Below are 26,950 nucleotides of genomic sequence, written 5' to 3'. Positions count from 1 at the left end.
TCTCCTGCATGATGAGCAGGGATACTCACCACGATAATTACGAGAACAACACATTAGTTCATTTTCTATTTTTTCCTCAAAAGAATACCATCTGTAAAAACTGAAAAATCCTTCATTTCCGAGCGATTCAAAAGTTTTCAAGTGATTGTCTTCATTAGTTTTGGTGTTTGTCCTGTGACAAAATCCAAAAATACATCACATTGAAATTGCTTCCCCACACAAAAATTTTCTCGAAAAATGCAGCCACTCTGCCAATCATGCAAAATGTTTTCTTCAAATGAAAGTTTTATTTTTGAGCAAACCATTCTTTTTGGCAGATACTGTTGGAAAAGCATTCTCAAGGTGATACAGTAATGAAGGTGATGATCTGAAAACTTTTGATTGTGCCACTGAAGAAGACTCAAAAATATTAAACATTGAAAATAAGGAATTCAAAAAATGAAATTGTCAACAATTAAAAATAACAAACGCTCCCCGTCAGGGAATCAAACCCTGGTCTCCTGCGTGACAAGCAGGGATACTCACCACTATACTAACGAGGAAAACACATTAGCTTGTTTTCTATGTTTTCCTCAAAAGAATTCCATCTGTAAAAACTGAAAAATCCTTCATTTCCGAGCGATTGAAAAGTTTTCAAGTGATTGTCTTCATTAGTTTTGGTGTTTGTCCTGTGAGAAAATCCAAAAATATGTCACATTGAAATTGCTTCCCCACACAAAAATTTTCTCGAAAAATGCAGCCACTCTGACAATCAAGCAAAATGTTTTCTTCAACTGAAAGTTTTATTTTTGAGCAAACCATTCTCTTTGGCGGATACTGTTGGAAAAACGTTCTCAAAGTGATTCAGTAATGAAGAAGGTGATGATCTGTAAACTTGTGTTGGTGCCGTTGAAGAAGATTCAAAAATAGCAAATATGAAAAATAAGGAATTTAAAAAATGAAATTGTCAGCAATTAAAAATAAAAACTTTCCCCATCAGGGAATCAAACCCTGGTCTCCTGCATGACGACCAGAGATACTCACCATTATACCAACGAGGACAACACATCAGTTCATTTTCTATTTTTTCCTCAAAAGAATACCATCTGTAAAAACTGAAAAATCCTTTTTTTCCAAGCAACTCAAAAGTTTTCCAATGATTGTCTTCATGAGTTGTGGTGTTTGCCCTGTGATAAAATCCACAAATACATCATATTGAAATTGCTTCCCCACACAAAAACTCTCTCGAAAAATTCATCCACTCTGACAATCAAGGAAAATGTTCTCTTCAAATGAAACTTTTATTTGTGAGCAAATTATTCATTTTGGGGGATACTGTTGGAAAAGCGTTCTCAAAGTGATTCAGTAATGAAGGTGATGATCTGCAAACTTTTGATTGTGCCACTGAAGAAGAATCAAAAATATTTAACATTGAAAATCAGGAATTTAGAAATAAAATTGTCGGCATTTAAAAATAAATGATCTGTAAACTTGTGTTGGTGCCATTGAAAAAGATTCAAAAATATCAAATATTGAAAATAAGGAATTCAAAAAATGAAATTGTCGACAATTAAAAATAAAAAACTCCTCCCATCAGGGAATCAAAACCTGGTCTCCTGCATGACAAGCAGGGATACTCACCACTATAATAACGAGAACAACACAGCAGCGAGTTTTCGATGTTTTCCTCAAAAGAATACCATCTGTAAAAACTGAAAAATCCTGTATTTCCAAACGACTGAAATGTTTACAAGTGATGGTCTTCATTCGTTGTGGTGTTTGTCCTGTGATAAAATCCACAAATACTTCATATTGAAATTGCTTCCCCACACAAAAATTCTCTCGAAAAATTCATCCACTCTGACAATCAAGGAAAATGTTCTCTTCAAATGAAAGTTTTATTTTTGAGCAAACCATTCTCTTTGGCGGATACTGTTGGAAAAACGTTCTCAAAGTGATTCAGTAATGAAGAAGGTGATGATCTTTAAACTTGTGTTAGTGCCATTGAAGAAGATTCAAAAATAGCAAATATGAAATATAAGGAATTAAAAAAATGAAATTATCAGCAATTAAAAATAAAAAAAACTCTCCCCATCAGGGAATCAAACCCTGGTCTCCTGCAAGATGAGCAGGGATACTCACCACTATACCAACGAGGACAACATATTGGTTCCTTTTCTATTTTTTCCTCAAAAGAATACCATCTGTAAAAACTGAAAAATCCTTCATTTCCGAGCGATTCAAAAGTTTTCAAGTGATTGTCTTCATTAGTTTTGGTGTTTGTCCTGTGACAAAATCCAAAAATACATCACATTGAAATTGCTTCCCCACACAAAAATTTTCTCGAAAAATGCAGCCACTCTGCCAATCAAGCAAAATGTTTTCTTCAAATGAAAGTTTTATTTTTGAGCAAACCATTCTTTTTTGGCAGATACTGTTGGAAAAGCATTCTCAAGGTGATACAGTCATGAAGGTGATGATCTGCAAACTTTTCATTGTGCCACTGAAGAAGACTCAAAAATATTAAACATTGAAAATAAGGAATTCAAAAAATGAAATTGTCAACAATTAAAAATAACAAACACTCCCCGTCAGGGAATCGAACCCTGGTCTCCTGCGTGACAAGCAGGGATACTCACCACTATACTAACGAGGAAAACACATTAGCTTGTTTTCTATGTTTTCCTCAAAAGAATTCCATCTGTAAAAACTGAAAAATCCTTCATTTCCGAGCGATTCAAAAGTTTTCAAGTGATTGTCTTCATTAGTTTTGGTGTTTGTCCTTTGAGAAAATCCAAAAATATGTCACATTGAAATTGCTTCCCCACACAAAAATTTTCTCGAAAAATGCAGCCACTCTGACAATCAAGCAAAATGTTTTCTTCAAATGAAAGTTTTATTTTTCAGGGAAACCATTCTCTTTGGCGGATACTGTTGGAAAAACGTTCTCAAAGTGATTCAGCAATGAAGAAGGTGATGATCTGTAAACTTGTGTTGGTGCCGTTGAAGAAGATTCAAAAATAGCAAATATGAAAAATAAAGAATTAAAAAAATGAAATTGTCAGCAATTAAAAATAAAAACTTTCCCCATCAGGGAATCAAACCCTGGTCTCCTGCATGACGAGCAGAGATATTCACCACTATACCAACGAGGACAACACATCAGTTCTTTTTCTATTTTTTCCTCAAAAGAATACCATCTGTAAAAACTGAAAAATCCTTTTTTTCCAAGCAACTCAAAAGTTTTACAATGATTGTCTTCATGAGTTGCGGTGTTTGCCCTGTGATAAAATCCACAAATACATCATATTGAAATTGCTTCCCCACACAAAAATTCTCTCGAAAAATTCATCCACTCTGACAATCAAGGAAAATGTTCTCTTCAAATGAAACTTTTATTTGTGAGCAAATTATTCATTTTGGGGGATACTGTTGGAAAAGCGTTCTCAAAGTGATTCAGTAATGAAGGTGATGATCTGCAAACTTTTGATTGTGCCACTGAAGAAGACTCAAAAATATTAAACATTGAAAATCAGTAATTTAGAAATAAAATTGTCGGCATTTAAAAATAAATGATCTGTAAACTTGTGTTGGTGCCATTGAAAAAGATTCAAAAATATCAAATATTGAAAATAAGGAATTCAAAAAATGAAATTGTCGACAATGAAAAATAAAAAACTCCTCCCATCAGGGAATCAAAACCTGGTCTCCTGCATGACAAGCAGGGATACTCACCACTACAATTACGAGAACAAAACAGCAGCGAGTTTTCGATGTTTTCCTCAAAAGAATACCATCTGTAAAAACTGAAAAATCCTGTATTTCCAAACGACTGAAATGTTTTCAAGTGATGGTCTTCATTCGTTGTGGTGTTTGCCCTGTGAAAAAATCCACAAATACATCACATTGAAATTGCTTCCGCACACAAAAATTTTCTCGAAAAATTCAACCACTCTGACAATCAAGCAAAATGTTTTCTTCAAATGAAACTTTTATTTTTGAGCAAACCATTCTTTTTAGCGGATACTGTTGTAAAACGATCTCAAAGTGATTCAGTCATTGAGAAGGTGATGATCTGCAAACTTGTGTTGGTGCCGTTGAAGAAGATTCAAAAATATCTACGATTAAAAACAAGGAATTTAAAAAATGATATTGTCAGCAATTAAAAATAACAAACACTCCCCGTCAGGGAATCGAACCCTGGTCTCCTGCGTGACAAGCAGGGATACTCACCACTATACTAACGAGGACAACAAATTAGCTTGTTTTCCATGTTTTCCTCAAAAGAATTCCATATGTAAAAACTGAAAAATCCTTCATTTCCGAGCGATTCAAAAGTTTTCAAGTGATTGTCTTCATTAGTTTTGGTGTTTGTCCTGTGATAAAATCCAAAAATACATCACATTGAAATTGCTTCCCCACACAAAAATTTTCTCGAAAAATGCAGCCACTCTGACAATCAAGCAAAATGTTTTCTTCAAATGAAAGTTTTATTTTTGAGCAAACCATTCATTTTGGGGGATACTGTTGGAAAAGCGTTCTCAAGGTGATACAGTTATGAAGGTGATGATCTGCAAACTTTTGATTGTGCCACTGAAGAAGACTCAAAAATATTAAACATTGAAAATCAGGAATTTAGAAATAAAATTGTCGGCATTTAAAAATAAATGATCTGTAAACTTGTGTTGGTGCCATTGAAAAAGATTCAAAACTATCAAATATTGAAAATAAGGAATTCAAAAAATGAAATTGTCGACAATTAAAAATAAAAAAACTCCTCCCATCAGGGAATCAAATCTGGTCTCCTGCATGACAAGCAGGGATACTCACCACTACAATTACGAGAACAACACAGCAGCGAGTTTTCGATGTTTTCCTCAAAAGAATACCATCTGTAAAAACTGAAAAATCCTGTATTTCCAAACGACTGAAATGTTTTCAAGTGATTTTCTTCATTAGTTTTGGTGTTTGTCCTGTGATAAAATCCAAAAATACATCACATTGAAATTGCTTCCCCACACAAAAATTTTCTCGATAAATGCAGCCACTCTGACAATCAAGCAAAATGTTTTCTTCAAATGAAAGTTTTATTTTTGAGCAAACCATTCTCTTTGGCGGATACTGTTGGAAAAACGTTCTCAAAGTGATTCAGTAATGAAGAAGGTGATGATCTGTAAACTTGTGTTAGTGCCATTGAAGAAGATTCAAAAATAGCAAATATGAAAAATAAGGAATTAAAAAAATGAAATTGTCAGCAATTAAAAATAAAAAAACTCTCCCCATCAGGGAATCAAACACTGGTCTCCTGCATGATGAGCAGGGATACTCACCACTATACCAACGAGGACAAAACAGCTCATTTTCTATTTTTTCCTCAAAAGAATACCATCTGTAAAAACTGAAAAATCCTTCATTTCCGAGCGATTCAAAAGTTTTCAAGTGATTGTCTTCATTAGTTTTGGTGTTTGTCCTGTGACAAAATCCAAAAATACATCACATTGAAATTGCTTCCCCACACAAAAATTTTCTCGAAAAATGCAGCCACTCTGCCAATCAAGCAAAATGTTTTCTTCAAATGAAAGTTTTATTTTTGAGCAAACCATTCTTTTTTGGCAGATACTGTTGGAAAAGCATTCTCAAGGTGATACAGTAATGAAGGTGATGATCTGCAAACTTTTGATTGTGCCACTGAAGAAGACTCAAAAATATTAAACATTGAAAATAAGGAATTCAAAAAATGAAATTGTCAACAATTAAAAATAACAAACGCTCCCCGTCAGGGAATCGAACCCTGGTCTCCTGCGTGACAAGCAGGGATACTCACCACTATACTAACGAGGAAAACACATTAGCTTGTTTTCTATGTTTTCCTCAAAAGAATTCCATCTGTAAAAACTGAAAAATCCTTCATTTCCGAGCGATTCAAAAGTTTTCAAGTGATTGTCTTCATTAGTTTTGGTGTTTGTCCTGTGAGAAAATCCAAAAATATGTCACATTGAAATTGCTTCCCCACACAAAAATTTTCTCGAAAAATGCAGCCACTCTGACAATCAAGCAAAATGTTTTCTTCAAATGAAAGTTTTATTTTTGAGCAAACCATTCTCTTTGGCGGATACTGTTGGAAAAACGTTCTCAAAGTGATTCAGTAATGAAGAAGGTGATGATCTGTAAACTTGTGTTGGTGCCGTTGAAGAAGATTCAAAAATAGCAAATATGAAAAATAAGGAATTAAAAAAATGAAATTGTCAGCAATTAAAAATAAAAACTTTCCCCATCAGGGAATCAAACCCTGGTCTCCTGCATGACGACCAGAGATACTCACCACTATACCAACGAGGACAACACATCAGTTCATTTTCTATTTTTTCCTCAAAAGAATACCATCTGTAAAAACTGAAAAATCCTTTTTTTCCAAGCAACTCAAAAGTTTTACAATGATTGTCTTCATGAGTTGCGGTGTTTGCCCTGTGATAAAATCCACAAATACATCATATTGAAATTGCTTCCCCACACAAAAATTCTCTCGAAAAATTCATCCACTCTGACAATCAAGGAAAATGTTCTCTTCAAATGAAACTTTTATTTGTGAGCAAATTATTCATTTTGGGGGATACTGTTGGAAAAGCGTTCTCAAAGTGATTCAGTAATGAAGGTAATGATCTGCAAACTTTTGATTGTGCCACTGAAGAAGACTCAAAAATATTAAACATTGAAAATCAGTAATTTAGAAATAAAATTGTCGGCATTTAAAAATAAATGATCTGTAAACTTGTGTTGGTGCCATTGAAAAAGATTCTAAAATATCAAATATTGAAAATAAGGAATTCAAAAAATGAAATTGTCGACAATGAAAAATAAAAAACTCCTCCCATCAGGGAATCAAAACCTGGTCTCCTGCATGACAAGCAGGGATACTCACCACTACAATTACGAGAACAAAACAGCAGCGAGTTTTCGATGTTTTCCTCAAAAGAATACCATCTGTAAAAACTGAAAAATCCTGTATTTCCAAACGACTGAAATGTTTTCAAGTGATGGTCTTCATTCGTTGTGGTGTTTGCCCTGTGAAAAAATCCACAAATACATCACATTGAAATTGCTTCCGCACACAAAAATTTTCTCGAAAAATTCAACCACTCTGACAATCAAGCAAAATGTTTTCTTCAAATGAAACTTTTATTTTTGAGCAAACCATTCTTTTTAGCGGATACTGTTGTAAAACGATCTCAAAGTGATTCAGTCATTGAGAAGGTGATGATCTGCAAACTTGTGTTGGTGCCGTTGAAGAAGATTCAAAAATATCAATTATTAAAAATAAGGAATTCAAAAAATGATATTGTCAGCAATTAAAAATAAAAAAAACGCTCCCCGTCAGGGAATCGAACCCTGGTCTCCTGCGTGACAAGCAGGGATACTCACCACTATACTAACGAGGACAACACATTTGCTTCTTTTCTATGTTTTCCTCAAAAGAATTCCATCTGTAAAAACTGAAAAATCCTTCATTTCCGAGCGATTCAAAAGTTTTCAAGTGATTGTCTTCATTTGCTTTGGTGTTTGTCCTGTGATAAAATCCAAAAATACATCACATTGAAATTGCTTCCCCACACAAAAATTTTCTCGAAAAATGCAGCCACTCTGACAATCAAGCAAAATGTTTTCTTCAAATGAAAGTTTTATTTTTGAGCAAACCATTCTTTTTGGCGGATACTGTTGGAAAAGCGTTCTCAAAGTGATTCAGGAATGAAGAAGGTGATGATCTGCAAACTTGTGTTGGTGCGGTTGAAGAAAACTGAAAAATATTAAACATTGAAAATCAGGAATTTAGAAATAAAATTGTCGGCATTTAAAAATAAATGATCTGTAAACTTGTGTTGGTGCCATTGAAAAAGATTCAAAACTATCAAATATTGAAAATAAGGAATTCAAAAAATGAAATTGTCGACAATTAAAAATAAAAAAACTCCTCCCATCAGGGAATCAAATCTGGTCTCCTGCATGACAAGCAGGGATACTCACCACTACAATTACGAGAACAACACAGCAGCGAGTTTTCGATGTTTTCCTCAAAAGAATACCATCTGTAAAAACTGAAAAATCCTGTATTTCCAAACGACTGAAATGTTTTCAAGTGATTTTCTTCATTAGTTTTGGTGTTTGTCCTGTGATAAAATCCAAAAATACATCACATTGAAATTGCTTCCCCACACAAAAATTTTCTCGAAAAATGCAGCCACTCTGACAATCAAGCAAAATGTTTTCTTCAAATGAAAGTTTTATTTTTGAGCAAACCATTCTCTTTGGCGGATACTGTTGGAAAAACGTTCTCAAAGTGATTCAGTAATGAAGAAGGTGATGATCTTTAAACTTGTGTTAGTGCCATTGAAGAAGATTCAAAAATAGCAAATATGAAATATAAGGAATTAAAAAAATGAAATTGTCAGCAATTAAAAATAAAAAAAACTCTCCCCATCAGGGAATCAAACCCTGGTCTCCTGCATGATGAGCAGGGATACTCACCACTATACCAACGAGGACAACACATTAGTTCATTTTCTATTTTTTCCTCAAAAGAATACCATCTGTAAAAACTGAAAAATGCTTCATTTCCGAGCGATTCAAAAGTTTTCAAGTGATTGTCTTCATTAGTTTTGGTGTTTGTCCTGTGACAAAATCCAAAAATACATCACATTGAAATTGCTACCCCACACAAAAATTTTCTCGAAAAATGCAGCCACTCTGCCAATCAAGCAAAATGTTTTCTTCAAATGAAAGTTGTATTTTTGAGCAAACCATTCTTTTTTGGCAGATACTGTTGGAAAAGCATTCTCAAGGTGATACAGTAATGAAGGTGATGATCTGCAAACTTTTGATTGTGCCACTGAAGAAGACTCAAAAATATTAAACATTGAAAACAAGGAATTCAAAAAATGAAATTGTCAACAATTAAAAATAACAAACGCTCCCCGTCAGGGAATCGAACCCTGGTCTCCTACGTGACAAGCAGGGATACTCACCACTATACTAACGAGGAAAACACATTAGCTTGTTTTCTATGTTTTCCTCAAAAGAATTCCATCTGTAAAAACTGAAAAATCCTTCATTTCCGAGCGATTCAAAAGTTTTCAAGTGATTGTCTTCATTAGTTTTGCTGTTTGTCCTTTGAGAAAAACCAAAAATATTTCACATTGAAATTGCTTCCCCACACAAAAATTTTCTCGAAAAATGCAGCCACTCTGACAATCAAGCAAAATGTTTTCTTCAAATGAAAGTTTTATTTTTGAGCAAACCATTCATTTTTGGGGATACTGTTGGAAAAGCGTTCTCAAGGTGATACAGTAATGAAGGTGATGATCTGCAAACTTTTGATTGTGCCACTGAAGAAGTCTCAAAAATATTAAACATTGAAAATCAGGAATTTAGAAATAAAATTGTCGGCATTTAAAAATAAATGATCTGTAAACTTGTGTTGGTGCCATTGAAAAAGATTCAAAACTATCAAATATTGAAAATAAGGAATTCAAAAAATGAAATTGTCGACAATTAAAAATAAAAAAAACTCCTCCCATCAGGGAATCAAATCTGGTCTCCTGCATGACAAGCAGGAATACTCACCACTACAATTACGAGAACAACACAGCAGCGAGTTTTCGATGTTTTCCTCAAAAGAATACCATCTGTAAAAACTGAAAAATCCTGTATTTCCAAACGACTGAAATGTTTTCAAGTGATTTTCTTCATTAGTTTTGGTGTTTGTCCTGTGATAAAATCCAAAAATACATCACATTGAAATTGCTTCCCCACACAAAAATTTTCTCGATAAATGCAGCCACTCTGACATTCAAGCAAAATGTTTTCTTCAAATGAAAGTTTTATTTTTGAGCAAACCATTCTCTTTGGCGGATACTGTTGGAAAAACGTTCTCAAAGTGATTCAGTAATGAAGAAGGTGATGATCTTTAAACTTGTGTTAGTGCCATTGAAGAAGATTCAAAAATAGCAAATATGAAATATAAGGAATTCAAAAAATGAAATTGTCAACAATTAAAAATAACAAACGCTCCCCATCAAGGAATCGAACCCTGGTCTCCTGCGTGACAAGCAGGGATACTCACTACTATACTAACGAGGAAAACACATTAGCTTGTTTTCTATGTTTTCCTCAAAAGAATACCATCTGTAAAAACTGAAAAATGCTTCATTTCCGAGCGATTCAAAAGTTTTCAAGTGATTGTCTTCATTAGTTTTGGTGTTTGTCCCAGACAAAATCCAAAAATACATCACATTGAAATTGCTACCCCACACAAAAATTTTCTCGAAAAATGCAGCCACTCTGCCAATCAAGCAAAATGTTTTCTTCAAATGAAAGTTGTATTTTTGAGCAAACCATTCTTTTTTGGCAGATACTGTTGGAAAAGCATTCTCAAGGTGATACAGTAATGAAGGTGATGATCTGCAAACTTTTGATTGTGCCACTGAAGAAGACTCAAAAATATTAAACATTGAAAACAAGGAATTCAAAAAATGAAATTGTCAACAATTAAAAATAACAAACGCTCCCCGTCAAGGAATCGAACCCTGGTCTCCTGCGTGACAAGCAGGGATACTCACCACTATACTAACGAGGAAAACACATTAGCTTGTTTTCTATGTTTTCCTCAAAAGAATTCCATCTGTAAAAACTGAAAAATCCTTCATTTCCGAGCGATTCAAAAGTTTTCAAGTGATTGTCTTCATTAGTTTTGGTGTTTGTCCTATGAGAAAATCCAAAAATATGTCACATTGAAATTGCTTCCCCACACAAAAATTTTCTCGAAAAATGCAGCCACTCTGACAATCAAGCAAAATGTTTTCTTCAAATGAAAGTTTTATTTTTGAGCAAACCATTCTCTTTGGCGGATACTGTTGGAAAAACGTTCTCAAAGTGATTCAGTAATGAAGAAGGTGATGATCTGTAAACTTGTGTTGGTGCCGTTGAAGAAGATTCAAAAATAGCAAATATGAAAAATAAGGAATTAAAAAAATGAAATTGTCAGCAATTAAAAATAAAAACTTTCCCCATCAGGGAATCAAACCCTGGTCTCCTGCATGACGACCAGAGATACTCACCACTATACCAACGAGGACAACACATCAGTTCATTTTCTATTTTTTCCTCAAAAGAATACCATCTGTAAAAACTGAAAAATCCTTTTTTTCCAAGCAACTCAAAAGTTTTACAATGATTGTCTTCATGAGTTGCGGTGTTTGCCCTGTGATAAAATCCACAAATACATCATATTGAAATTGCTTCCCCACACAAAAATTCTCTCGAAAAATTCATCCACTCTGACAATCAAGGAAAATGTTCTCTTCAAATGAAACTTTTATTTGTGAGCAAATTATTCATTTTGGGGGATACTGTTGGAAAAGCGTTCTCAAAGTGATTCAGTAATGAAGGTAATGATCTGCAAACTTTTGATTGTGCCACTGAAGAAGACTCAAAAATATTAAACATTGAAAATCAGTAATTTAGAAATAAAATTGTCGGCATTTAAAAATAAATGATCTGTAAACTTGTGTTGGTGCCATTGAAAAAGATTCTAAAATATCAAATATTGAAAATAAGGAATTCAAAAAATGAAATTGTCGACAATGAAAAATAAAAAACTCCTCCCATCAGGGAATCAAAACCTGGTCTCCTGCATGACAAGCAGGGATACTCACCACTACAATTACGAGAACAAAACAGCAGCGAGTTTTCGATGTTTTCCTCAAAAGAATACCATCTGTAAAAACTGAAAAATCCTGTATTTCCAAACGACTGAAATGTTTTCAAGTGATGGTCTTCATTCGTTGTGGTGTTTGCCCTGTGAAAAAATCCACAAATACATCACATTGAAATTGCTTCCGCACACAAAAATTTTCTCGAAAAATTCAACCACTCTGACAATCAAGCAAAATGTTTTCTTCAAATGAAACTTTTATTTTTGAGCAAACCATTCTTTTTAGCGGATACTGTTGTAAAACGATCTCAAAGTGATTCAGTCATTGAGAAGCTGATGATCTGCAAACTTGTGTTGGTGCCGTTGAAGAAGATTCAAAAATATCAATGATTAAAAATAAGGAATTCAAAAAATGATATTGTCAGCAATTAAAAATAAAAAAAACTCTCCCTGTCAGGGAATCGAACCGTGGTCTCCTGCGTGACAAGCAGGGATACTCACCACTATACTAACGAGGACAACAAATTAGCTTGTTTTCCATGTTTTCCTCAAAAGAATTCCATCTGTAAAAACTGAAAAATCCTTCATTTCCGAGCGATTCAAAAGTTTTCAAGTGATTGTCTTCATTAGTTTTGGTGTTTGTCCTGTGATAAAATCCAAAAATACATCACATTGAAATTGCTTCCCCACACAAAAATTTTCTCGAAAAATGCAGCCACTCTGACAATCAAGCAAAATGTTTTCTTCAAATGAAAGTTTTATTTTTGAGCAAACCATTCATTTTGGGGGATACTGTTGGAAAAGCGTTCTCAAGGTGATACAGTTATGAAGGTGATGATCTGCAAACTTTTGATTGTGCCACTGAAGAAGACTCAAAAATATTAAACATTGAAAATCAGGAATTTAGAAATAAAATTGTCGGCATTTAAAAATAAATGATCTGTAAACTTGTGTTGGTGCCATTGAAAAAGATTCAAAACTATCAAATATTGAAAATAAGGAATTCAAAAAATGAAATTGTCGACAATTAAAAATAAAAAACTCCTCCCATCAGGGAATCAAATCTGGTCTCCTGCATGACAAGCAGGGATACTCACCACTACAATTACGAGAACAACACAGCAGCGAGTTTTCGATGTTTTCCTCAAAAGAATACCATCTGTAAAAACTGAAAAATCCTGTATTTCCAAACGACTGAAATGTTTTCAAGTGATTTTCTTCATTAGTTTTGGTGTTTGTCCTGTGATAAAATCCAAAAATACATCACATTGAAATTGCTTCCCCACACAAAAATTTTCTCGATAAATGCAGCCACTCTGACAATCAAGCAAAATGTTTTCTTCAAATGAAAGTTTTATTTTTGAGCAAACCATTCTCTTTGGCGGATACTGTTGGAAAAACGTTCTCAAAGTGATTCAGTAATGAAGAAGGTGATGATCTGTAAACTTGTGTTAGTGCCATTGAAGAAGATTCAAAAATAGCAAATATGAAAAATAAGGAATTAAAAAAATGAAATTGTCAGCAATTAAAAATAAAAAACTCTCCCCATCAGGGAATCAAACACTGGTCTCCTGCATGATGAGCAGGGATACTCACCACTATACCAACGAGGACAACATATTGGTTCCTTTTCTATTTTTTCCTCAAAAGAATACCATCTGTAAAAACTGAAAAATCCTTCATTTCCGAGCGATTCAAAAGTTTTCAAGTGATTGTCTTCATTAGTTTTGGTGTTTGTCCTGTGACAAAATCCAAAAATACATCACATTGAAATTGCTTCCCCACACAAAAATTTTCTCGAAAAATGCAGCCACTCTGCCAATCAAGCAAAATGTTTTCTTCAAATGAAAGTTTTATTTTTGAGCAAACCATTCTTTTTTGGCAGATACTGTTGGAAAAGCATTCTCAAGGTGATACAGTAATGAAGGTGATGATCTGAAAACTTTTGATTGTGCCACTGAAGAAGACTCAAAAATATTAAACATTGAAAATAAGGAATTCAAAAAATGAAATTGTCAACAATTAAAAATAACAAACGCTCCCCGTCAGGGAATCGAACCCTGGTCTCCTGCGTGACAAGCAGGGATACTCACCACTATACTAACGAGGAAAACACATTAGCTTGTTTTCTATGTTTTCCTCAAAAGAATTCCATCTGTAAAAACTGAAAAATCCTTCATTTCCGAGCGATTCAAAAGTTTTCAAGTGATTGTCTTCATTAGTTTTGGTGTTTGTCCTGTGAGAAAATCCAAAAATATGTCACATTGAAATTGCTTCCCCACACAAAAATTTTCTCGAAAAATGCAGCCACTCTGACAATCAAGCAAAATGTTTTCTTCAAATGAAAGTTTTATTTTTGAGCAAACCATTCTCTTTGGCGGATACTGTTGGAAAAACGTTCTCAAAGTGATTCAGTAATGAAGAAGGTGATGATCTGTAAACTTGTGTTGGTGCCGTTGAAGAAGATTCAAAAATAGCAAATATGAAAAATAAGGAATTAAAAAAATGAAATTGTCAGCAATTAAAAATAAAAACTTTCCCCATCAGGGAATCAAACCCTGGTCTCCTGCATGACGACCAGAGATACTCACCACTATTCCAACGAGGACAACACATCAGTTCATTTTCTATTTTTTCCTCAAAAGAATACCATCTGTAAAAACTGAAAAATCCTTTTTTTCCAAGCAACTCAAAAGTTTTACAATGATTGTCTTCATGAGTTGCGGTGTTTGCCCTGCGATAAAATCCACAAATACATCATATTGAAATTGCTTCCCCACACAAAAATTCTCTCGAAAAATTCATCCACTCTGACAATCAAGGAAAATGTTCTCTTCAAATGAAACTTTTATTTGTGAGCAAATTATTCATTTTGGGGGATACTGTTGGAAAAGCGTTCTCAAAGTGATTCAGTAATGAAGGTAATGATCTGCAAACTTTTGATTGTGCCACTGAAGAAGACTCAAAAATATTAAACATTGAAAATCAGTAATTTAGAAATAAAATTGTCGGCATTTAAAAATAAATGATCTGTAAACTTGTGTTGGTGCCATTGAAAAAGATTCTAAAATATCAAATATTGAAAATAAGGAATTCAAAAAATGAAATTGTCGACAATGAAAAATAAAAAACTCCTCCCATCAGGGAATCAAAACCTGGTCTCCTGCATGACAAGCAGGGATACTCACCACTACAATTACGAGAACAAAACAGCAGCGAGTTTTCGATGTTTTCCTCAAAAGAATACCATCTGTAAAAACTGAAAAATCCTGTATTTCCAAACGACTGAAATGTTTTCAAGTGATGGTCTTCATTCGTTGTGGTGTTTGCCCTGTGAAAAAATCCACAAATACATCACATTGAAATTGCTTCCGCACACAAAAATTTTCTCGAAAAATTCAACCACTCTGACAATCAAGCAAAATGTTTTCTTCAAATGAAACTTTTATTTTTGAGCAAACCATTCTTTTTAGCGGATACTGTTGTAAAACGATCTCAAAGTGATTCAGTCATTGAGAAGCTGATGATCTGCAAACTTGTGTTGGTGCCGTTGAAGAAGATTCAAAAATATCAATGATTAAAAATAAGGAATTCAAAAAATGATATTGTCAGCAATTAAAAATAAAAAAACGCTCCCCGTCAGGGAATCGAACCGTGGTCTCCTGCGTGACAAGCAGGGATACTCACCACTATACTAACGAGGACAACAAATTAGCTTGTTTTCCATGTTTTCCTCAAAAGAATTCCATCTGTAAAAACTGAAAAATCCTTCATTTCCGAGCGATTCAAAAGTTTTCAAGTGATTGTCTTCATTAGTTTTGGTGTTTGTCCTGTGATAAAATCCAAAAATACATCACATTGAAATTGCTTCCCCACACAAAAACTTTCTCGAAAAATGCAGCCACTCTGACAATCAAGCAAAATGTTTTCTTCAAATGAAAGTTTTATTTTTGAGCAAACCATTCATTTTGGGGGATACTGTTGGAAAAGCGTTCTCAAGGTGATACAGTTATGAAGGTGATGATCTGCAAACTTTTGATTGTGCCACTGAAGAAGACTCAAAAATATTAAACATTGAAAATCAGGAATTTAGAAATAAAATTGTCGGCATTTAAAAATAAATGATCTGTAAACTTGTGTTGGTGCCATTGAAAAAGATTCAAAACTATCAAATATTGAAAATAAGGAATTCAAAAAATGAAATTGTCGACAATTAAAAATAAAAAACTCCTCCCATCAGGGAATCAAATCTGGTCTCCTGCATGACAAGCAGGGATACTCACCACTACAATTACGAGAACAACACAGCAGCGAGTTTTCGATGTTTTCCTCAAAAGAATACCATCTGTAAAAACTGAAAAATCCTGTATTTCCAAACGACTGAAATGTTTTCAAGTGATTTTCTTCATTAGTTTTGGTGTTTGTCCTGTGATAAAATCCAAAAATACATCACATTGAAATTGCTTCCCCACACAAAAATTTTCTCGATAAATGCAGCCACTCTGACAATCAAGCAAAATGTTTTCTTCAAATGAAAGTTTTATTTTTGAGCAAACCATTCTCTTTGGCGGATACTGTTGGAAAAACGTTCTCAAAGTGATTCAGTAATGAAGAAGGTGATGATCTGTAAACTTGTGTTAGTGCCATTGAAGAAGATTCAAAAATAGCAAATATGAAAAATAAGGAATTAAAAAAATGAAATTGTCAGCAATTAAAAATAAAAAACTCTCCCCATCAGGGAATCAAACACTGGTCTCCTGCATGATGAGCAGGGATACTCACCACTATACCAACGAGGACAACATATTGGTTCCTTTTCTATTTTTTCCTCAAAAGAATACCATCTGTAAAAACTGAAAAATCCTTCATTTCCGAGCGATTCAAAAGTTTTCAAGTGATTGTCTTCATTAGTTTTGGTGTTTGTCCTGTGACAAAATCCAAAAATACATCACATTGAAATTGCTTCCCCACACAAAAATTTTCTCGAAAAATGCAGCCACTCTGCCAATCAAGCAAAATGTTTTCTTCAAATGAAAGTTTTATTTTTGAGCAAACCATTCTTTTTGGCAGATACTGTTGGAAAAGCATTCTCAAGGTGATACAGTAATGAAGGTGATGATCTGAAAACTTTTGATTGTGCCACTGAAGAAGACTCAAAAATATTAAACATTGAAAATAAGGAATTCAAAAAATGAAATTGTCAACAATTAAAAATAACAAACGCTCCCCGTCAGGGAATCGAACCCTGGTCTCCTGCGTGACAAGCAGGGATACTCACCACTATACTAACGAGGAAAACACATTAGCTTGTTTTCTATGTTTTCCTCAAAAGAATTCCATCTGTAAAAACTGAAAAATCCTTCATTTCCGAGCGATTCAAAAGTTTTCAAGTGATTGTCTTCATTAGTTTTGGTGTTTGTCCTGTGAGAAAATCCAAAAATATGTCACATTGAAATTGCTTCCCCACACAAAAATTTTCTCGAAAAATGCAGCCACTCTGACAATCAAGCAAAATGTTTTCTTCAAATGAAAGTTTTATTTTTGAGCAAACCATTCTCTTTGGCGGATACTGTTGGAAAAACGTTCTCAAAGTGATTCAGTAATGAAGAAGGTGATGATCTGTAAACTTGTGTTGGTGCCGTTGAAGAAGATTCAAAAATAGCAAATATGAAAAATAAGGAATTAAAAAAATGAAATTGTCAGCAATTAAAAATAAAAACTTTCCCCATCAGGGAATCAAACCCTGGTCTCCTGCATGACGACCAGAGATACTCACCACTATACCAACGAGGACAACACATCAGTTCATTTTCTATTTTTTCCTCAAAAGAATACCATCTGTAAAAACTGAAAAATCCTTTTTTTCCAAGCAACTCAAAAGTTTTACAATGATTGTCTTCATGAGTTGCGGTGTTTGCCCTGTGATAAAATCCACAAATACATCATATTGAAATTGCTTCCCCACACAAAAATTCTCTCGAAAAATTCATCCACTCTGACAATCAAGGAAAATGTTCTCTTCAAATGAAACTTTTATTTGTGAGCAAATTATTCATTTTGGGGGATACTGTTGGAAAAGCGTTCTCAAAGTGATTCAGTAATGAAGGTAATGATCTGCAAACTTTTGATTGTGCCACTGAAGAAGACTCAAAAATATTAAACATTGAAAATCAGTAATTTAGAAATAAAATTGTCGGCATTTAAAAATAAATGATCTGTAAACTTGTGTTGGTGCCATTGAAAAAGATTCTAAAATATCAAATATTGAAAATAAGGAATTCAAAAAATGAAATTGTCGACAATGAAAAATAAAAAACTCCTCCCATCAGGGAATCAAAACCTGGTCTCCTGCATGACAAGCAGGGATACTCACCACTACAATTACGAGAACAAAACAGCAGCGAGTTTTCGATGTTTTCCTCAAAAGAATACCATCTGTAAAAACTGAAAAATCCTGTATTTCCAAACGACTGAAATGTTTTCAAGTGATGGTCTTCATTCGTTGTGGTGTTTGCCCTGTGAAAAAATCCACAAATACATCACATTGAAATTGCTTCCGCACACAAAAATTTTCTCGAAAAATTCAACCACTCTGACAATCAAGCAAAATGTTTTCTTCAAATGAAACTTTTATTTTTGAGCAAACCATTCTTTTTAGCGGATACTGTTGTAAAACGATCTCAAAGTGATTCAGTCATTGAGAAGCTGATGATCTGCAAACTTGTGTTGGTGCCGTTGAAGAAGATTCAAAAATATCAATGATTAAAAATAAGGAATTCAAAAAATGATATTGTCAGCAATTAAAAATAACAAACACTCCCCGTCAGGGAATCGAACCGTGGTCTCCTGCGTGACAAGCAGGGATACTCACCACTATACTAACGAGGACAACAAATTAGCTTGTTTTCCATGTTTTCCTCAAAAGAATTCCATCTGTAAAAACTGAAAAATCCTTCATTTCCGAGCGATTCAAAAGTTTTCAAGTGATTGTCTTCATTAGTTTTGGTGTTTGTCCTGTGATAAAATCCAAAAATACATCACATTGAAATTGCTTCCCCACACAAAAACTTTCTCGAAAAATGCAGCCACTCTGACAATCAAGCAAAATGTTTTCTTCAAATGAAAGTTTTATTTTTGAGCAAACCATTCATTTTGGGGGATACTGTTGGAAAAGCGTTCTCAAGGTGATACAGTTATGAAGGTGATGATCTGCAAACTTTTGATTGTGCCACTGAAGAAGACTCAAAAATATTAAACATTGAAAATCAGGAATTTAGAAATAAAATTGTCGGCATTTAAAAATAAATGATCTGTAAACTTGTGTTGGTGCCATTGAAAAAGATTCAAAACTATCAAATATTGAAAATAAGGAATTCAAAAAATGAAATTGTCGACAATTAAAAATAAAAAAACTCCTCCCATCAGGGAATCAAATCTGGTCTCCTGCATGACAAGCAGGGATACTCACCACTACAATTACGAGAACAACACAGCAGCGAGTTTTCGATGTTTTCCTCAAAAGAATACCATCTGTAAAAACTGAAAAATCCTGTATTTCCAAACGACTGAAATGTTTTCAAGTGATTTTCTTCATTAGTTTTGGTGTTTGTCCTGTGATAAAATCCAAAAATACATCACATTGAAATTGCTTCCCCACACAAAAATTTTCTCGATAAATGCAGCCACTCTGACAATCAAGCAAAATGTTTTCTTCAAATGAAAGTTTTATTTTTGAGCAAACCATTCTCTTTGGCGGATACTGTTGGAAAAACGTTCTCAAAGTGATTCAGTAATGAAGAAGGTGATGATCTGTAAACTTGTGTTAGTGCCATTGAAGAAGATTCAAAAATAGCAAATATGAAAAATAAGGAATTAAAAAAATGAAATTGTCAGCAATTAAAAATAAAAAAACTCTCCCCATCAGGGAATCAAACCCTGGTCTCCTGCATGATGAGCAGGGATACTCACCACTATACCAACGAGGACAACACATTAGTTCATTTTCTATTTTTTCCTCAAAAGAATACCATCTGTAAAAACTGAAAAATCCTTCATTTCCGAGCGATTCAAAAGTTTTCAAGTGATTGTCTTCATTAGTTTTGGTGTTTGTCCTGTGACAAAATCCAAAAATACATCACATTGAAATTGCTTCCCCACACAAAAATTTTCTCGAAAAATGCAGCCACTCTGCCAATCATGCAAAATGTTTTCTTCAAATGAAAGTTTTATTTTTGAGCAAACCATTCTTTTTTGGCAGATACTGTTGGAAAAGCATTCTCAAGGTGATACAGTAATGAAGGTGATGATCTGCAAACTTTTGATTGTGCCACTGAAGAAGACTCAAAAATATTAAACATTGAAAATAAGGAATTCAAAAAATGAAATTGTCAACAATTAAAAATAACAAACGCTCCCCGTCAGGGAATCGAACCCTGGTCTCTTGCGTGACAAGCAGGGATACTCACCAATATACTAACGAGGACAACACATTAGCTTGTTTTCTATGTTTTCCTCAAAAGAATTCCATCTGTAAAAACTGAAAAATCCTTCATTTCCGAGCGATTCAAAAGTTTTCAAGTGATTGTCTTCATTAGTTTTGGTGTTTGTCCTGTGATAAAATCCAAAAATACATCACATTGAAATTGCTTCCCCACACAAAAATTTTCTCGAAAAATGCAGCCACTATGACAATCAAGCAAAATGTTTTCTTCAAATGAAAGTTTTATTTTTGAGCAAACCATTCTCTTTGGCGGATACTGTTGGAAAAACGTGCTCAAAGTGATTCAGTAAAGAAGAAGGTGATGATCTGTAAACTTGTGTTGGTGCCATTGAAGAAGATTCAAAAATAGCAAATATGAAAAATAAGGAATTAAAAAAATGAAATTGTCAGCAATTAAAAATAAAAAACTCTCCCCATCAGGGAATCAAACCCTGGTCTCCTGCATGATGAGCAGGGATACTCACCACTATACCAACGAGGACAACACATTAGTTCATTTTCTATTTTTTCCTCAAAAGAATACCATCTGTAAAAACTGAAAAATGCTTCATTTCCGAGCGATTCAAAAGTTTTCAAGTGATTGTCTTCATTAGTTTTGGTGTGTGTCCTGTGACAAAATCCAAAAATACATCACATTGAAATTGCTTCCCCACACAAAAATTTTCTCGAAAAATGCAGCCACTCTGCCAATCAAGCAAAATGTTTTCTTCAAATGAAAGTTGTATTTTTGAGCAAACCATTCTTTTTTGGCAGATACTGTTGGAAAAGCATTCTCAAGGTGATACAGTAATGAAGGTGATGATCTGCAAACTTTAGATTGTGCTGCTGAAGAAGACTCAAAAAGATGAAACATTGAAAATCATGAATTCAAAAATAAAATTGTCAGCATTCAAAAATAAATGATCTGCAAACTTGTGTTGGAGCCCGTGAAGAAGATTCAAAAATATCAAATATTGAAAATAAGGAATTCAAAAACTGAAATTATGAGCAATTAAAAATAAAAAACTCTCCCCGGCAGGGAATCGAACCCTGGTCTCCTGCAGGACAAAAAGGGATACTCAACACTATACTGACGAGGACAACAAATCAACTAGTTTTCTAAGTTTTCCTCGAAAGAATACCATCAGTAGGGTGAATATACTGGTTCTGGCTCACTTTTCCCCATGTAAATGAATGGGGGATTTTCAGCGATTCATTTTTTTTTCCCTAAAAATAAATCCCCTTTTTCTCCCAAGGTATATTTATTTGTCTCCCCTTTTAACCTGGGGACACTTTTTTTTCAAATAACCCATGCAATAAGATAAAGATTTGTTCAAGTTACAAAGTAGTCATGTTATTTGTTAAAGGTGATTCTAAAGAAATATCTGAAGCGTCTTAGCCTCGGGACACTCTTTCTCAAATCACCGATGCATATTGTTGAGCTCACTCATTGAACCTATAAAGATTTGTTCATTCTCAAATTCCTTCAATAGTTTAATTTTCTTTGCACAATAATCCCCATCTAAAATATTGAAAAACAAAACATTTGAATCTTTATATTTTTTAAGATACCCCTTTTGTGCCATTACGAAATGATAAACTTCTCTTAATGCTCTTGTTTGACCACCTCCTGAGACACAGGTTATTTTTTTGTTAAGCCCCGCCCACTTTTCATAAGCCCCGCCCACTTTCAAATGGAATTTTTTAAAGCCCTGCCCACTTTTCTTTAAGACCCGCCCACTTTTCACGAGGTATTCCATAAGCCTCGCCCACTTTCCTCTAAGCCCCGCCCACTTTTCTGTGGAATTTTTATAATCCCCGCCATCTTTTGCTAAGCCCCGCCCACTTTTCATGAGGTATTTTTATAAGCCACGCCCACTTTTCCTAAGCCCCGCCTACTTTTGCTAAGCCCCACCTACTCTTACATCATTTCCAGTTCATCTCTGACTCACAAAGAAATCACAAGAAAACTCCAGCATGTTATGGTTTTGAAAAAATTGCCCAAAGAAGGCCTGCGTGAGCTTGCCCAGGGAATTTCCAAAGGAAACCACACCCACCAGTCTTTCCCTATAAAAGGCTCAAGCCCAGGCTCCATTCTAAACATTTTTTTTTGCTGGCCATGGTGTGCTGTGTGCTTGCCTGGAACTCTCAGACTTGTATGGAACTAAACCTTCAAGTTGATGAACTGGATTCAAACCTCTTATCTGTTGAGGTAAGATTTTTATTTTCCTATTTTAGTTCCTTTTAAACATCGACTCGTTTAATAATTAAATAACTTAATTAATACATTATTATTTTCTCTCACAGGAAATTGTATCTGAAATACGAAATGAAAATACTGCTTTTGCTACAACTTAGGGCGAAATTGTTGGCTTGGTTGAAGACCTTATGAGCGACCAAGACCCACAGAACGAGTTCGTCCTTGATGATCCAACCAAAGAGTTATACCTTGGAGACCAGCAAAGTCCTGAAAAAGAGTTTTGCAACAATAATACTCATTGTGAGTTATCAAGACAATACCCCCTGAACAAGTTATACCTTGATGAGCCAGAATACAAGTTTTACCTTGGAGACACAATTTTCAGACATTTTGAAAAATGGAGTTTTCCTTGATGATCCACAGTTATACTATGTGAGATCTCTCACCGAAACCCATCAAAATTGGAAAAATGGAGATTTCCTTGATGATCCACAGTTATACTATGTGAGATCTATCACCGAAACCCATCAAAATTGGAAAAATGGAGATTTCCTTGATGATCCACAGTTATACTATGTGAGATCTATCACTGAAACCCATAAAAATAGGAAAAATGGAGTTTTCCTTGATGATCCACAGTTATACTATGTGAGATCTATCACTGAAACCCATAAAAATTGGAAAAATGGAGATTTCCTTGATGATCCACAGTTATACTATGTGAAATCTATCACTGAAACCCACTATATTTCTGGAAATTGTGATTCTACCTTGGAGTCTTGGATAGATGGTTATATTTTTGGAGACTTGAAATGTGGGTTCTGGCTTGATAACTCACAATGTGACACATATCTTGGAAACTCAACAGGAATGTGGTTATACCTTGGAGACTTGGAAAGTTGGGTTTATTTTGAAGACTTGAAATGCTACCACTCTTTGGGATCTAAACCTATCAAGAAAGTTCTGACTCCCTCTTTCTACGTCATCAAACCTGAAAGCCTTAAAAGACAGAATTGGAAGAAGAGAAAAAAACAGAAAAAATATACATTGTTCATTCTGGGAAGAAAGTGCAGGCTTACTCCCCCTTTCTACGTCATCAAACCTGAAAGCCTTAAAAGACAGAATTGGAAGAAGAGAAAAAAACATAAAAAAATATGCATTGTTCATTCTGGGAAGAAAGTGCAGGCTTACTCCCCCTTTCTACGTCATCAAACCTGAAAGCCTTAAAAGACAGAATTGGAAGAAGATAAAAAAACATAAAAAAATATACATTGTTCGTTCTGGGAAGAAAGTGCAGGCTTACTCCCCCTTTCTACGTCATCAAACCTGAAAGCCTTAAAAGACAGAATTGGAAGAAGAGAAAAGAAAAAAAAAACGCAAAAAAAGATATATATATAGGTGGAAATCTCATTTTGAAAAAGACATTGTGTTGGGCGAGGATTGAGTTGGGGTTGAGATTTTGAATGTGAGGGTTGGGGTTGAGATTTTGAATGTGAGGGTTGGGACACACACACACACACACACACACACACACACACACACACACACACACACACACACACACACACACACACACCAACAAACAAAGTTAAGCCTCAACTGTTCAGTTGAGGATTCTGTGTTTGGGGTTCACAGATCTAAGAACGTCCCCCTTGACACACATTATATACTGTTATACACCTCGGACTTGGCCCTCGAGTGTCCACAATGGTGTATAGTAGGAGGGAGTGAAGCGCCAACCCATTGCTCCCATTGCACACACACACACACACACACACACACACACACACACACACACACACACACACACACACACACCAAACAAAAGTTAAGCCTCAACTATTCAGTTGAGGATTCTGTGTTTGGGGTTCACAGATCTAAGAACGTCCCCCTTGACACACATTATATACTGTTATACACCTCGGACTTGGCCCTCGAGTGTCCACAACGGTGTATAGTAGGAGGGAGTGAAGGGACAACCCATTGCTCCCATGGGTATTATCTGCTTAGTTTTGTCTTTTGTAATTCCTGTGAATAAAATGAACCTAAAATCTCTTCCCCTTCCAAATCATATATCTTATAAGTCCAAGGAACCGTATCTATTACATCAACAATTTTAAAAAGCTCGTTGGTCCATCTTTTAATATAACCTTTTTCAAAATGAGATTTCCACCTATATATTCTTACGATATCACCAACTTTGAACTTAGGTTTTCTGACATTAATCTCTTTTTCATATTTTAATTTTGTAAATGTTTCTGATGGTTTCATATTTGTTGATGTGTGAATCGTGTCATTATACTTATCCACAATATCCTGAATAAAAGATGACCATTGTTGTGAACCGAGTTGTGTGAATTTTTTATATAGTCTCTCTTTTAAGGTACGATTAAAACGTTCAACAACAACTGCCTTCCCTTCATTAAAGGTACTGTATAATGTAATACTGTTATTTTTTAGAAAATTCATTAATGTCTTGTTATAAAACTCTCTACCCTCATCAGTCCACAATTTTTTAGGTTTTCTCTTACTTTTATTAAATATCTGTTAAAAGGCAAACATAAGAGAATTTCCTGTTTTGTTTTTTAGAGGGACAACCCATGCGTATCTACTCCTCAAATAAATAACGGTTAAAGCATACTTGTACCCCTTATCATTATTGAGTTCAATCAAATCAGCGGACCAGATATAATCAACTTCCTTGGAATAAACTTTCCTTCTACGAAACTTTGTGAATATTGGTTTATGTAATTCATCAGCTAATTGCTCTTCAGTCTTCATGACATCATTAGAGCCTATAAGTTTTTTGAATTTCCAAGTCCAAGTTTCAATTTAGCACTGATCATCTTCTTCACAATGAACCGATCAACTTTTTCTCTCAAGGTTGGATTTTGTATCAGAGATAAATTATACAAAATTTCTCTATCGGCTTCATGCTTTTCTTCCAACGTTGTGGTATTCCCATAATCAATATCGTGTCTCATGCACACTTCATCAACTCTATTGATGGGTTTACTCCAGGATTTAGGATTGTCTGCCTCATCTAATCTTTTATCCAAGTTTGTGCCTGGACCACAGAAAGAATACCCTGGAAGATGTAATTCCCCTGGTATTCCAGTAGTTGTAAATTTACTTCCTGATAAAAACTTTTGTATATCTCCTCCTCGTTTGTGTTTGGAGATAAATTGATTTTATTTTGAACCACACACCGAACATATACCTTTTTGTATAACCCTGTTATTTTTACTTTTAATATATGAAATATTTTTGGTGTTAGTTTTCTTTTTACATTTGAGACAATAACTCATTTATTTATGAGAAAAATTCCTGCAGAGTGCAAAAACCTTTTTAGTTTCCAACATGCACATTTGAATCTTAATTTTTAAAACATAAAGAATCCTTAGAAATGCCTTCACTCTCTCCTCCATTTATTTAAGAAAAAAAATGAAAAACTTGAATTAAAATGAATATCTTGTCGATGTCAATAGTCTTGTCGAAAGTATTGCAAATAGACTTGTCAATTCTTTGTTTTCCTCCTCGGTGGGTTGAGTTATTTTCTGTAATACCACCAATCTTTTTTTAATCTCACTGCTTTCCATATTTTGATATTTATTTTGTCTCGCTCTCTCCTCCCTCTCCTTCTCTCTCTCCTCCCTCTCCTTCTCTCTCTCCTCCCTCTCCTTCTCTCTCTTCTCTTTTTCCTCCTTCTCTTTCTTCTCCCTCTCCTCCTTCTCTCTCTTCTCCTTTTCCTCCTTCTCTTTCTTGTCCCTCTCTTCCTTCTCTCTCTTCTCCTTTTCCTCCTCTTCCCTCTCTTCTTCAACTCCTTCCTCATCCCTTATTATCCTTGAATCGCTTACACCCCATAAAATATCATACATATATTCCTCAGGATTTCTTGTTATTCCTGTATCCAAAATATTTTTTTTTACAACAGGAAACCAATAAAATTTCTTTTGAATTTCTAAAAGAGCCTTACCTTTTCTTAACTTTATAATTTTTTCATTATTTAACATTCAAATTAAATCTAAAGTTGCCGGTTTATCAAAATCAGCATAATGCCAATCTTTTATTGAAAATACCTCATTCTTATGTTGTAGAACATATTTATTAAAATACCGAATACCCTTTTCTTGAAGGTATGCTTGGACACAGAAATGATAATTTTCTTGAAGCCTTCTTGCTGTCATTTATGTATTAGAAATATATGTTAGAATAATATGATGGCACGAAACACCTCCCCATCTTCCCATAGTTAAATCATTTTGTATTTCCTTACTTATTGTATATAATCCTGTTTTTTTCTTTTTTCATGATATAAACAAGGGCAAAATATGAAACATTATATTTATTATACATTATACAAAATATGAAACATGATATAAACATTATATTTACCCTTATTAAATTCTTTTATTTGTTGTTTACTAATCGTGGCCCCACAAAACTCATTCTCGATACCAAGTGGATAATATTCTTCCTTACGAGACTGATTTAATTGTTCCAGGTCTTCGAGGTTAATTTTAAATGACCAATTATACCCTAAATCATTCATATCATACCCCCATTGTTCTATTCTCATACAAACGAT

At 34.3% G+C, this 26,950-nt stretch overlaps 9 non-coding genes across 9 annotated transcripts; all 9 read right to left on the bottom strand.

Moving 5' to 3' along the window:
* Window positions 1-470: 470 nt before the first annotated feature.
* On the bottom strand, window positions 471-542 carry TRNAD-GUC (transfer RNA aspartic acid (anticodon GUC)). Its single transcript has one exon. It is a non-coding gene; the product is annotated as a tRNA-Asp (tRNA).
* Window positions 543-2,563: 2,021 nt separating this feature from the next.
* Window positions 2,564-2,635, bottom strand: TRNAD-GUC (transfer RNA aspartic acid (anticodon GUC)). The gene has a single exon. It is a non-coding gene; the product is annotated as a tRNA-Asp (tRNA).
* Window positions 2,636-4,157: 1,522 nt separating this feature from the next.
* TRNAD-GUC (transfer RNA aspartic acid (anticodon GUC)) lies at window positions 4,158-4,229 on the bottom strand. The gene has a single exon. It is a non-coding gene; the product is annotated as a tRNA-Asp (tRNA).
* A 1,519-nt stretch (window positions 4,230-5,748) lies between these two features.
* Window positions 5,749-5,820, bottom strand: TRNAD-GUC (transfer RNA aspartic acid (anticodon GUC)). Its single transcript has one exon. It is a non-coding gene; the product is annotated as a tRNA-Asp (tRNA).
* Window positions 5,821-7,343: 1,523 nt separating this feature from the next.
* Window positions 7,344-7,415, bottom strand: TRNAD-GUC (transfer RNA aspartic acid (anticodon GUC)). Its single transcript has one exon. It is a non-coding gene; the product is annotated as a tRNA-Asp (tRNA).
* A 1,526-nt stretch (window positions 7,416-8,941) lies between these two features.
* On the bottom strand, window positions 8,942-9,013 carry TRNAD-GUC (transfer RNA aspartic acid (anticodon GUC)). The gene has a single exon. It is a non-coding gene; the product is annotated as a tRNA-Asp (tRNA).
* Window positions 9,014-10,534: 1,521 nt separating this feature from the next.
* TRNAD-GUC (transfer RNA aspartic acid (anticodon GUC)) lies at window positions 10,535-10,606 on the bottom strand. Its single transcript has one exon. It is a non-coding gene; the product is annotated as a tRNA-Asp (tRNA).
* Window positions 10,607-13,721: 3,115 nt separating this feature from the next.
* On the bottom strand, window positions 13,722-13,793 carry TRNAD-GUC (transfer RNA aspartic acid (anticodon GUC)). The gene has a single exon. It is a non-coding gene; the product is annotated as a tRNA-Asp (tRNA).
* Window positions 13,794-16,906: 3,113 nt separating this feature from the next.
* On the bottom strand, window positions 16,907-16,978 carry TRNAD-GUC (transfer RNA aspartic acid (anticodon GUC)). The gene has a single exon. It is a non-coding gene; the product is annotated as a tRNA-Asp (tRNA).
* Between the last annotated feature and the right edge of the window lie 9,972 nt (window positions 16,979-26,950).

Source organism: Eptatretus burgeri, chromosome 3 (assembly GCF_056783735.1).
Source record: "Eptatretus burgeri isolate ZD-2024b chromosome 3, Ebu_testis_v1, whole genome shotgun sequence".
Classification (NCBI taxonomy): domain Eukaryota; kingdom Metazoa; phylum Chordata; class Myxini; order Myxiniformes; family Myxinidae; genus Eptatretus; species Eptatretus burgeri.
Note: the sequence above shows the minus strand (reverse complement) of the source record. Positions and strands in the feature narration are given on the sequence as shown.